General features: G+C 38.5%; 1 protein-coding gene across 7 annotated transcripts in view; it reads right to left on the bottom strand.

Moving 5' to 3' along the window:
- The window catches only part of HNRNPC (heterogeneous nuclear ribonucleoprotein C), a 62742-nt gene extending 52130 nt beyond the window's left edge, over positions 1–10612 (bottom strand). For 4 of the 7 annotated variants that reach the window (XM_014592792.2, XM_027765517.1, XM_006161423.2 and 1 more), the window contains exons 1-2: positions 10470–10612; positions 5053–5078 (exon numbers count right to left, since the gene is read on the bottom strand). The gene's annotated coding sequence lies outside the window, so the exon portion shown is untranslated. Of the gene's footprint in view, positions 1–4341; positions 4575–5052; positions 5079–9783; positions 9831–10469 lie in introns of those variants that run through there. The other 3 variants (XM_014592793.2, XM_014592794.2, XM_014592795.2) reach the window with 3 other exon arrangements.
- Positions 10613–11453: the final 841 nt, after the last annotated feature.

Genomic DNA, 11453 nt, shown 5'->3' with positions numbered 1-11453 from the left:
TCTCTCTCTGTCTGGCAAGTGCACACACCCTATAGCAAAAAAAAAAAAAAAAAAAAAAAAAAAAAAACTCCCAAAAAAAAAAAAAAAAGGGAAAAAAAAAAAAAAAAAAAAAGAAAATCTCAGATGCATGCACGTGTATGCCTAAAATCTGGATATGATGTATAAATGGAGAAGAGATAGTATAGTAGCATGACTATATTGTGGGGTGCTCTTTCCTTTTCCCTCACTCTGAGGAACAACATGCCCTCTGGCAAATTAAAACTAAATAAAGCAGATAAATTTGAAGGCAAAACCTACCAACATAAAATTTATAAAATTTTGAAAATAAAAGTTGTCCCTGTTGTCAATTGGTTGAGCGCCTGATACTACATGGCTGACTGACAAGAATACTGGTCCATATAGACTACACAGGCACATGGATGTGTGCCCCAAATCCAGACAGAATGTAAAGATGGAGAAAGGAATGCAGCAAAACCATATCCCTCTAGGGAATGCTTTCTCTCTCAGGCCCAAGGCCCCTGGCAATTAGAAAACAGAAAGTCCAAGGCAGGATTCCTGTTGCTTTGTACTTTAACCCAATTAAGTTTTATTTTTATAAAATAGATAGCACATCAGGTTGATCAAAGCCATCTAGTTTAATGATTAAAGGTTCAAACCTGCAGGCATACTGCCCGCGTTACATGCACTACACCACTTAAGTATGTCTAACTTTGGACAAATTAAATTCTATGCTTCAATATTCTCACCTCTAAAATGTGAATGAAAACAGTTACTTGGGACCACCAGAACCTAAAATGGTTATGTTGCTGGACTCCCACATAGCCGACCATGGTTGAGTCCTGTACCCAGTGGCTTAAACTCACGCCACGTGCCCAAGATCCAGAGAGAATGGAGAAAGGACTGCGATATGGCCATCACCCCAGGGGGTCATTTCTCACTTTCTGGCAAGCACACGTGCCCTAGAGCAAAAACCTCTCCAAAACAAAAAAGAAAGAAAAGAAATAAAGAAAACAGTTACCAAGGTTATGATAATTAAGTAAATTAACACAAATTAAGAACATCCAGTGGTGGGGACCAACAGGTGGCATGATGGTTAAGGCACACTGGACACTCCCACATGGCTGATTACAGTTCAAGTCCTGGTCCTGGCAGCTGGCTTTCTCACTTCCTATCTCTGATCAAATTAAATGAATGAATAAATAAAATTAAATAATTAAAAAAAAAGAACTTCCAGTGGTAAATACGCAGTTTATTTCCCAAAAGGAGAAATGCAGCTTCTATGTTCCTTCCCAATCTCAAAGTGCCTGTACAGTATCTGACCGAACTGAGTGTTACAGAAATACCAAGTGATTTTCTGGAGCTTGACCAGTTCTCAATGAACCTAACCTTTTCAGACTAATTATATTTGCTCATTAAAAACAAAACTTATTAAAAAACCAGGTGTATGGTTACTGCTTTTTCAAAAGATACAGTGATCTACTCAAATAGGTCTAAGGTACTGTGCTTACTTAACATTTCCCATACAAAAGCCAGAAGGAAATTCCTGAGATATAGACCACATCTCATTTTCCCCTACATTTCTCTAATAGATTATCCTTTGTGTCCCCCAAGTATTGTAGATCTTTTTCTTTTTTTGGAGGTTTTTACTATAGGGCGCATGCACTCCCCAGAGAGACAGAAAGCAAGGCATCACCCCCCCCAGGTGGGGGAGGGGATGGCCACGCCACAATACCTTCTCTTCCATTCTCCTCTCAGGATCTTGGGCACTCACGCACACACACCCAGCATGAGTTTAAGCCACCAGGTCTGGGACTCAAACCACGGTTGACTACATGGGAATCCAGGGACATAGCCATTACACTAACTGCTGATCTCCAAATATTGCAGATCTTAAACACAAGTTTGTAAGGCACTGTACTATGAATGCTTGGTCTTTACCTATCTTTTTAAAACATCTTATTCTATGTATGCCTGGTGACTATTAACCAGAAGTATTTCTTGCTCAAGAGGCCAAATTTATTTCCCTACTACTTGTGCTTTCATAGGATATTCAACTTCCACAGCTAAACTTTGCCATTAACTACTTTACAGTCACTTCCCTAGCAGCATAACTCCACCTCCAGGTTTTAATTTGGTTCCCTTACTATCCTTATACCAGATGGTCCAAGTGCTATTGTTCACTTCTCCCCTCAATGACTGGAAATACCAAAAAGGCCAGACAATGCTTGGTTTCATCCCTTTATGTTTAAGCCTGATGCTTTCTAGATAGGCACTCAAATATTTAATCAATAAATCTGCAAAAGTTTCATAAGTTTCTCAAAGATAGTTTACCCAACCTCGAAACTAGACTGTTCCCTTGTTTACATTCCAGTGTCTATATTCATCCAGAAGCTATAAACGAAGGAGTCAAGCCAAATCTGTCTTGTCCAATCTATGGCCATCCATCACTAAATCTAAACTTTCTAATATTAATCCCTTTAATCCAGGCGAGGCCATTATTCTTCCTTGGATTTTAATAACTCCCTTATCTCCTACTCCAACCTCATTCGCCTCTTAGCCATTTATACCCTATTATTAATAGAACATTTCTAAAAATGGAAACTGACACTTTTCACTTCAGCATCTTTCAATGGCTCACCATTGATTTCTGAATATAAACTCCTTGACACAGATAGTATATCAATTTTTTAAGATCTAGCCTTAAGTATTAGTTCACCTCACTTCCTCTTAAAACCATTCCCTAAACTTAAAGTCCGTTATGTATCCATTTCTATATGCTTCTACAGGCTATATTTATATCTAAATCAACAGTGATTTTCCAAGTCTCCCAAAGCTTCACGAAACTAAATATAAAAACTTGTGCTTTTTTTTAATCTTAAAAATCAGAAGACTGTGACCCATAAAATTAACTTTGGGGCTGGATGGTGACACAGCAGTAAAGTACAAAGTTCTACAAGGCTGAAGCAGATGAGCGGGTCCCAGGTTTGCACCCCAAGTACTCCTTATATATGTGAGGCACAAGTATGCCCATATGGGGCTGGATGAATCTGAGAGTAGATCATGATATCAGATGTTGTTGGGTGTTGTCTCTTACATTCAACTAATAAATAAACAAACCTAAATAGTGGATTTGTACAATTGGCAATAAATGAATCAAACTGAACTTAAAATGAATAGCTGCCACAAAATCAGCAAAAGGAGAAATGGCTCTTATTATAGAGGGCATCAATAAAACCTGGACCCATTAAATATTCCCATTTCTTTTCCAGATAGCTTTAGACCTTTTGCTTTAAACTTTCTCCTGTTCTGCCTTCCTTTGAGGTCACTTTAGGTGCCCTCTTTTATTATTTTTAGAGAGATTTTTGCGATAGGGAATGTGCATTCACAGGAGAGACAGAGACACAAAGTGAGAACTAGTGCCCCATCAGGACTGGTAACGCCACAATCCCTTCTCCATTCTTCTTGGAATCATGGGTACACAGGCTCAGCATGAAGTTTTAAGCCACTGGGTCCAGGACTTGAACCGCAGTCAACTACATAGATAGGAGTCCAGCACGTCTTCTGATCCCAGGTTCTCACTTTAAGTAGGTATTTATTTACTTTTATCAGACTAAGGGAAGGTGGCAAGTATGAGAATAAACCTAGTCCTGGAGCACTGAAAATACCTTATAATACTATCCTACTTATGCCCCAGCTGAAAAACTATCAGAGCAACTCTAAAACAGTTATGAGAATATTCTACAGTACCCAATTAAATACTACCAGTTGCTAAAATCACTATTGATGTCAGTCCCAGATCCTTTCCTCATTTGGATGCAAAAATTAAACAGATATCCCTATTTTCTGAAGCTAGAAAGCCTATTCTTTTCTCAAATTTTTAAAAACTTTTCAGTGAGATAGCATTTTAATACTACAGCATATCTCTATAATGGATTCATGTTAAATTTTAATGAAATAAAGTCTCAAGTAGGATATCAAAGATGTCACAAACCCAAGGAAGATCATTCTAAATAATGGAAAATTCTTACTAATTTGTATCTAAGAAAAGACTGCCTGAGAAATCCATGTAACTAATTATTAAAACAGTCTTTTGTTCTAAAGTATAGGTAATCTTTTGCTTTTCTTTTTAATTACCAAAAACTTTCAAACAACCAAAGTTAATTAGAAACTCATCCCATTAGTTTATGTATAACTGGGGTTGCCTCCCTTGGGAAACATCTGGAGGAACACTCAAATGGCTTAACCCAACTATTATTAGAGGCTCTGACCTGTACCACACCAACTAAATGCGTCTATCTCCTAGCCTTTCCAATGAAACCAAGTGGACCTCACACCTCTTACCATCACCCAGGAAGGGTGTGCATCTCATCCGAAGGGCCCCCTGGCTCCAGGTCATCCTGGCTGCTGTTGTTCCAGGCTGGGCATCCATGTTGCTGCAGCTTGTGGTTTGTGAGGGGTAGTGTACAGGAAAAGCAGGATGGGATTTCAAGGGAAACAGGAGGAAGATGGCTTTCTGGCAAAGTGCCATCATCATCATAGGTGTTACGTAGTACCACACACATTTTATTGCAGCACAGTTTAAAAATTTAACAAATGAAAGATTAAAAATAAAAAAACAAAAATAAAAAAAATTAAAAATACAGACGTCCAGAGATGCTCTAAAACAGTTAAGTTAAAGATCAGGAAAAATAAGGTCACAGACTTAACAGCCAGTAAAATTATTTCCAGTGTAGGGTTTTTTTTTAGGGCAAGGGGAGGGTTGGAGGAGAAAAGGTTTATGTGATCAATCCACTTAAAAATGCTAATGCCTTCACCTTTTCTCCCAAGACGTAAGTAAAACTCCAAAGTCAATCAGGAGGCTGGAGAAATTCTTATGAACATTCAGAAAAACTCGATTTTAATCCGGTTAAAAATCATCAGTGTCATTATCATCATCATCATCACCATCATAAGTATAATAATAATAGTAATAAATAGTAACTAGTAACAACAATAAAAAGGAAATCAGCGGAAAGTCAGGAAAAATGTAAAAAAAAAATTGGAATAACTTACTGTAGCTGAAGATCAAAAAAATCTCACTGTAAAAAAACAAAAATAAAAATAGCCCAGATTAGAAAAACGGGAGGTGCAAAAATGTCAAGTCAGCAAAGTTCATTTTTTTTCTTTCCAAAAGCAGCTTCCACAAAAACCGCAAGGGTAAAGTTCTTAGTAGCAGACAAGCAAAGCCCTTTCCACATCATCAATCAATCTTAAAAATACACGAGGAAATAGAGAGGTCAGTTTATGAGAGGCTAAAAGGCTCCTCCTCCTCTAACCCAACTGCTGCAGAAAAAATAGAAATAGAAATTTTAAAAATTACATATTAAATCCAGGTCCCATGTTTGGAAACAAAAAAAAAAAACACCTGTAAGTTTGCTGTAGTGCACACCAAGTTGCATCAGTATGTTTGAAATGTCTTTATAAAATCAGTTTTGGAATGGGAATGTGTGTGTTCTGGAAGGGTGGGGAAGGGAGGTTAAAAATCAAAGCTGAGCTCCAGTGAGTAGGGATGGGGTTCGCCTTGCTGCCCTGTGAAAGGAGAAGGGATAGATTGAGTCAGAGTTCCTCAGATATGTTGTGCCCTAAACCCCCAAGACAGAGTTATCTGTCTACTGCATCTAACATTTTGGTAAAGCGAAAACAAGCATGTGGGATGGGAGAGCCTCTATCAGTGACTGTTTCCACAATTCAACATAAATGGGTGACTAAAATAAAGTACATGTCCTTCTTAAGGATCTCAAATATGAGTCTACATTCAAGCGTTTATCTTGATAATCAGAAGTTTGGGCAAAGAAAATACAGAAAAACCAGGCTAATGAATAGAAAGATGAAAAAGTGAGCAATGTCAAATATAAAGATTATGAAAGTAAGCAGATTCATGGGTTTTAAACGTTTAGTCCATGTACTTTTTCCTATGATACAGACTGACAGTGAATGGTCGATCTACTATGAAGAAACACACTATAGAGATAATTCCACCTACATTCAAACCAACATGTGATTAAACCCTAAGACCTGACAGGCTCTACAGTTAGGGAGGGAAAATGATTTAAATAAGGAACACATCATTCCAGAACACTCACTGACAGAGTAAAGATCCATACAGATGGAGGAAAAAATTATTATAGCTACTGAATAATGCCATTAAACTGATTGGGAAAAAATAAAGGGTTTTATGGAATTTCTTACATTTCTGTGGCCCACTGTTTATCCACTAGCTAATGTATATTAGCTAATTTGAGGGAATGGATTTCTATAATCTGGTAACAGTACTACAGTAAGTTAAATAATGATATGCGCAACAAACTGGTTGTTTTGTCAATTAAATCAAGAACTGCAATCAAACTGCAGCTCATTTTCCAAACATGACTGAATTGGTTGCATTCACATTTCATGAGGTTATCAATCTCCTTTACAAAGTTCAGTAAACTATTTTAAACTGAGCTTAAAAAAAGTGTTTCCTGAGACAAGTATAGTGGACTACAGCAACAGAAATGGTACCGTTATCTCTAAAGTTTAACTGTAAATAGGGGAAAAAAAAAAAATCAGGCATTGTGATTAGGAGCTGGACTCCCACATGGCAAAGTCCCAGACCTGGCAGCTTGAAAATCACTCTGGGCACGTGTGCATGCATGCCTCAATTCCCAGGAGAATGGAAAAGTGATAGTGGCCCCTGGAGGGTGATTTCCCACTTTCTTTCTCTGGGGAGCACACAAACCCCATCACGAAAACCTTATTTAAAAAAAAAAAATGTTTAAGCATGGCATGTTATCTTTATAGTTGGACTGATAAATAAAGCTGTACAAATGTACAAACTGAAAAAAAAAAGTGTTATGATTGTAGAGAACATACACTTGAACGTTATTCTCAGTCAATGTCTGGGAAGAGGTACAGTTACAGTGAAACATTCAATTTTCTTGTTTGGAGTCACAGTCTGAACCTAGTATTCAAAATTTTCAGGATGAAAAAAACTTTTTTCCAGATATGTTACTTTATAACTTACATACAAACAAATCCTTTGCACATATGCCATAAGACATAAACTGTAATGTGAAAAGCAAGCACTAGTATCTTTGAATGTCAAGAAGTTATGATATTCAAATTAAGGTTATCTCCTGAGATGTCATGTAAAATTAAGCTACCACTAATTTAAAAAGGGCCAAGCAATTTCAGCTAACTAATGCTTCTCATGTAAAAGTAATCCCAGATCATACTTTAGCAAACCCTATTCAGGGATGCTCTCAAAGTGAATTTTACCAACCAACAGCACTGAGTGTCACCCCAGACTTAACAATTAGAAACTCTAGTTTTAAATAGCCCTCTTTGCTTATTTGATGTCAGCTTGTTTGAGAATCACTGGAAAATTTTTAAGAAATCTCTTATCACTGTTAGGAAATCATTTATTTAAACCAAATGCCTCACTCTTCCAGGATACTACAACAAAAATAAGTTTGAGCACTAAGGTTTCCAATAGTTTTCCTGATATAAATGCAAGAACTCATAGTAAACTTACCAAGGGAACTTAAAATAGGAGTCCTTTTTCCATTTATGAATCCTAGGTTTCTAGTCTCTAACACCGGCAGTTACCTACTCTTAGTTGTGGTTTCCAGTCAATCCTCTAATAAATCATTTACATAACCATAATGTAATATTTCCAATGAGAATGAGCAAATAATACTCCCCAAAGACAACTACATATAAATACAATGACTTGAAGACTGAAATACTGCTTCCAAAATAGTTAATAATTACTATTGGTTTTAAAAATGCTTACTATCTGCACACTTTTCAGCCTTCTGGCAACAAATTACTTAAGTTATAGAAACAAGAAATTAAAACGGGTTAAGGCTTAGGGCCAGCAGGTGCCATGTTGGTTAAGGCAGCTGGTTCACAAATGGCCAACTACAGAACTCCAGTTTAAGTCATGGATATAGCAGCTTAGAAAACAAGGTGGGGGGTGGGGTGGGAATAAGAGGCGTAGTGGTTAAGGTGCTGGACTCCCACATGGCTGATTGCGGGTTTTTGAGTCCTAGATCTGAAGGTCTGAAACTTATACCGGGAGTGCATGAACACCCAGAGTCCTGAAAGGAGAATGGAGGGGCTGCGGTGTGGCTATCCCTTGAGGGGTGACTTCTCACTTTTGAGTACATGCACCCTATAGCAAAAACTTCTTAAAAAAAGAAAAGAAAATGGGAGGTACATGTGTGTGCCTACCCAAAATCCCTAGAGAATGAAAAAGGGATTACAGCATGGTCATCCTTCCCCCACGGGGGTGGGCGCAGGCTGCTTTCTCACTCTCCCTCTTTGTCTCTGGGAAAGCAGGCACTATAACCCCCCCAAATTTGTTTTAATAAAAAATCTAGCTATAAAACTAATCTAGAAATTTTTTCCAGACAGAAAATCAGCAAATGGGACTAAAATCTAGTTTACCTAACACCTAGGACAAGATTACTTCATCTGTTATGCTACCCAGTTAACATTTACTTAGTGACCACTTTAACATTAACTGGTAAAAACTGACAATTAGATACCTTCCTTGTTTCTAAGAGTCATTCCATACAAAACAAAGTCAGATGCTCTCAAACCCTCCAGAGACCTAATTACAAATATATGTATGAATTCCCTACAGAAGGAACAGCAAACACCACTATTATTTCTGAGAATAGCATGAGCACTAGGAGGTATAGTTTCAGAAGACCTGCAGCTTAGTTTTCCTTCTTAAACCCTTCCCAGTTTTCCTTCTTAAACCCCCCACCAGACATGAAAATGTTACTAATGCTTACCTAGTTGAGAATGTCTAAAATTGTTTGATATTAATTCTGTGTTAAAATAGTTTCAGATAGATACTAACTCAAAAGAACTTTTGTTACCGTGGTACATGCTGACCCCAAGAAACCCATTATTCCCAATACCTCAAGGCAAGAAAAGCACACTTCATTAATTTCAACTCTTACCAGTAACTGTTATTAAATATTAATTTCTGATGTTTCTCTTTGTCTGCAATATTTTTATTAGTTAGATGATGTCTCAATTCCTGTCCTTACCTCATTTTTCAGTTCAGCAGTGGCAAATTTTAGCTTTACATCCATGTATAACAAACACCAACATGTTTAGGCCTGGTGGGGGGGGAGCATATTTTCTACTGCCTGTTTTTTATTTTCTATCAGTTTTCCTAAGCAATGAATTTCTTACTTGGCAAAATTGGTTGAAACTAATAATTAGCATGGATTTTTCTGAGATTTAACAGATTAAGATATTATGTAATTAAAATACACCAAATTAAGGATTAAAAAGTAATTTTCCTGATAAATAAATGTGACACTTAATACCCACCTATGTAATTTCTAACTTAGCAAAAACAGATACCAAGTAGTAGCTCCACTAATACCTGAGTAATAAAAAGCATATTTGCCAAGTTTATATGAAAGGGGAGATTAATGGCAAAATATCCTGAGAATAAAATTTTAAGCTCACCACTTAAATTTTATATTAACAATGAATGCCACCCAAATCTCCTAATGAAAAATTTTCCCCAAATGCAGTTTGGGAATTTCCAGTCACCTCGTGGTTTGTGTAATTAAGTTCTCCTAAGGATTCAAATACCTGGCATTCCAATAAACTACACAAAACCACTCGACTGACCTAGTGGTCAAATTCCTCACTTTACTACTGATTTAATTAATATGACCCTGGCAATCAACACTCGTTCCTCAATTTCTGTCTGAGAAAGGTAGTAATACCTACCTCAAGCAAAGTTCCACTAACTTAATATATTTCAAGAGATTTGTAACCTGCAGATAGAAAGTCAGCTGTAATTATTTGTTAATTTGAAAATTAAATTACAACGTTTTCTTCTGAAAATGAAACAGGAAAATACTGAGTTACATCATTAACTCACGAAGAATGAAATAAAAAATAATCAGTAGAACATTAAACCTATTATTAAAAATACTTTCAATGCCATGCGGCACGCTGTAGAATTTTAGGCTCACCGTACTTGATAAACCTCCTCCACTAGTCACCCAATTTTTAAATTTAAGGAACTGGAAGTAATGTAAGGCATCGATATACGGTAAAACTTCAACTGTAGGTATTATTGAGTATTTTTCTCTTAACTTCCATGATAGCTCTTGGAGTCCTTACCGTCAAAGAAAATGAAAGCAGCCGTTAACACAGGAAGAGCAAAAATTTTTTTAAAAAAAGAATCTTTTTCCCAGCGGATCGTGGCCTACAGGACATTAAGGTTAACTCTACGCAAAGACTGAGGCCTATAAATCTCCCTCCTGCGTCAGACCTAATCCTCCAAAGCGTGGAGAATAAATGGGGGCCTGAGGGCCTAGTTACTCCACCGAGAGAAGGTTCCCTCGTCTTCTCTCCCTCGTGCTCCCCCAAGAACCAAAACCCCTGCTGCAACCACCCTCTCCACTTACCAAGAAGGTGAGGGAAAAGAGATTCGATCCTGAATCTCTCGCTCCCAAGTTCTAGGCAAAGAAGCCGACTGCAGCTGGAGGTAGGAAATGCGGCCACAACCGCTCCGTCTCCAACTCTTCACAAAATGGCCCCCGAGTCTCCTCTGCCGCCGAGGAGAAGACCTATTCCCCGCCCCATTTCTGAGGCTCTTCCTATTGGCTGGGCTTTTTCTCGCTCTTGCTCCTAATTGAACAGTCCTACCGCTCCTCACAATTCTATCCAATCAGAATCAGCAGTGGGTTAGACCAAGCAGGAGAATTTCCCCATGCGTAAGAGAAATTAGTTTGTAACTGGTTATTTTCCCTGCCATTTATTAACTGAGTAATGCTTATTGGCCACTGTACCAAGCGAGGCGTTGGATGGAAATTCGCCTTTGTATCGCGCACCGCTTCACATCCGGGTATCAGGGAGGTCTGATTGACGGCCACAATGTCCTATCTCTGCTTCTTCGAAAGGCCCGCCCAGATCTCGGAATTCCCGCGGCGCGGGGGGCGGGGAAAGAATGAAGGGTGTAGTCAGGTGGCGCCACTGAAAACCTACCCTAGCCCCGGGCCTCGAAAAAGAAGCGCAGTGAATCCTCCTGCGGACAGTGTGGAAAAAGAAAAGGATTTTCCTAGAGTGGAGAGGGAGCAGTGATGAGTCGGTCGTGTTAAAGTGTGTAGAAAACCAGCCCTGCAGTTTTCCCAACGCCAGATGCCTTCTCAGTTCCAGGAATGTCAGCTGCTCCTTGGCCGGCTCCATTTCGCAGCCGGTCATGCCCTTCTTCATGCAACGCGTAATCCTCCTAAACTAACTGTCCCAGTTTCTCTAGTACAAAAAGTAAAGGAAGTATAAAATGTTGGCCTATGGCCTAGTGGTTAAGGCAGGCTGTTTCCTATAGGGCCTACCCGGAGGTTTGAGCCCGCGACCTGCGGCTTTAGAAATGGGGCTGGTGGTGTGCTGCC

The sequence above is a fragment of the Tupaia chinensis genome, unplaced genomic scaffold (assembly GCF_000334495.1).
Source record: "Tupaia chinensis unplaced genomic scaffold, TupChi_1.0 Scaffold138584_1, whole genome shotgun sequence".
Lineage (NCBI taxonomy): Eukaryota > Metazoa > Chordata > Mammalia > Scandentia > Tupaiidae > Tupaia > Tupaia belangeri.
This window is presented reverse-complemented; position numbering and strand designations above follow the sequence as displayed.